The following is a 2035-nucleotide window of genomic DNA, read 5'->3' on the forward strand; positions in this document are numbered from 1 at the left end:
TGTGGCACATATGTCCAGGCCCTTCTGGCTTTTGGACTCTCCATTGAGAAATCAGGTGTGATTCTAATAGGTCCACTTTTATATGTTTCTTAGTCTTTTGTATTTACAGTTTCTAATAATCTTTTCTGTTTTGTGATAGGAATTTTTTATATTTAATATTTTCTTTGACTGATGTGTCCATTTTTCCTATCATATATTCATTGCCTGAAGCTGTCTCTTCAAACTCTTGTATTCTGTTGGTGAAGGTTGCCTCTGTAGCTCCTGTTTTCACTACTAAAATTTTCATTTCCAGAGCTCGCTCACTTTGTGTCTTCTTTATTACTTCTATTTCCATTTTCAGGTCTTGAACAATCTCATTTGTTTTCTTCAACTCTTTGGGAATTTTTTGGCTTTCTTTGAGGGATTTATTCATTTCTTCCAATCACGTTTTGTTTTCTTCACTTTCTTTGAGGAATTTATTCATTTCATCAAATTGTTTGTTTGTATTTTCGTAGATTTCTATAGAGGCTTTATTTATTTCCTCTTCAAGGTCCTCTATCAGTTGGTTTTAAGGTTTTTGTCTTGTGCCTCAGCTATGTTGAAATATTCAGGGCCTGCCCTGGTGTGATAGCTAGGCTCTGGTCTTTTTGGCAGGTCTGGACTGTCCAGCCTTGTACTCTTGAAAAATCCTACATAATGGGGCAACACTCATGTGTGAATTATAGGACAATCGAATGTCAAAATTTCGCTCTAACATCCCTAAAAAGACTTTCCCCAATACATCTTAATATCAAAGAAACATGAACATTTAAAAAATAAAAATATGTAAACTAATGACATTATTATGACCAAAGTGTTTGGTAAACAAGTGAATCATGAATTTGGGATCAACAGGAAAGGCTTTTTAAACAACCCTCCAGACGAAAAAAAAAAAAAAAATAGATCTGTCCCATTGTTTTGGCAACAAGAACAAGAGCTTCGAAGAAGGCCGAAAGAGCACTTTGCTGTGCGTGGTGGTGTTAATGGTCTGTGTTTTCCCTCCCAGGCTTCCGTGTACTCCTCGTGTTCATGCTTTACATCATCTCCACTGCCAGTTCATTCATCATTTCTTCTCACTTGTTCTGATGATCGTCTGTCTCCATGTCTTGTACTTTGGGAACCTTGCCAATGTCAGTGGTAAAAATTACTATCTTTAGAGTCATGATAGCTATTCCATTACTAAAGCAAAACTTGCGCCTCCCATCTATGTGAGTTGTGAACATGTGCTTCCACTGGACTCTTAGTCTCCTTGTATGTTCCTTCTTGATCTGATCCTGTGATCTCCACATCGATGCCCAGGAAGGGACCCAACACTACCTTGAAGATGAGGCCCATATTGGTGCCTGAGGGTGACCACCTCAAAGAAGCACTCCTCATCATGTGCTTAGCTATTGATGAAGGAGCCTAAGGCCATGGCCAGAAGCCTGGCCAGCAGCACTAGCAGCTCTGTGACTGTCACCATGGTGCAGCATAGGTGAAGTCTGGACCAGACTGCAGCCTCCAGAGCCTTCACCACTGCAGGAGGTATTACTTTTATCTTATTTTTAAAATAAAGAAAGAAGCAATTAATAATATCTATTAGTATTAATATTGAAACTTAAAAGAAAGTTGAGGCGTCTTAGACCTTTATCAACTTGTAAGTTCTTTTAATGTAAAAGAAATGCTTTCTGTACCTCAAGTTTCCTTAACATACAAAAACTGCAAGTCACCTGGAAAGTAACCTTTCTAGCTTGGAAATGTATAATTTTTTAAAGTGCATTTGAATTGCTCAAAGTCAAGGGATTATTCTAGTCACATTGTTTCTTGAAGCAATTTCTGCTATTGCATTTTAGGTGACATTTAAGTTGTAAGGTTGCACTAAATGCATTCTGACATTTGAAAAAATTATCACACAATGTTTTCGTGGGAAATATATTATTTTAATCATGCTCATCACAGGAAAAAAAGCTTCAAAGTTTAAGGACATCTGCATAATGGCCCAGTCTTTTTTAAAAGACCAACTTATTTGTGTTTTTAA

At 37.1% G+C, this 2035-nt stretch overlaps 1 pseudogene; it reads right to left on the reverse strand.

The window, feature by feature from the left end:
• Nucleotides 1-866: 866 nt before the first annotated feature.
• LOC121443444 lies at nt 867-1480 on the reverse strand (annotated as a pseudogene).
• Nucleotides 1481-2035: the final 555 nt, after the last annotated feature.

This window comes from Microtus oregoni, unplaced genomic scaffold (assembly GCF_018167655.1).
Source record: "Microtus oregoni isolate MIOR12 unplaced genomic scaffold, Mior012 000107F_000, whole genome shotgun sequence".
NCBI classification, from domain to species: domain Eukaryota; kingdom Metazoa; phylum Chordata; class Mammalia; order Rodentia; family Cricetidae; genus Microtus; species Microtus oregoni.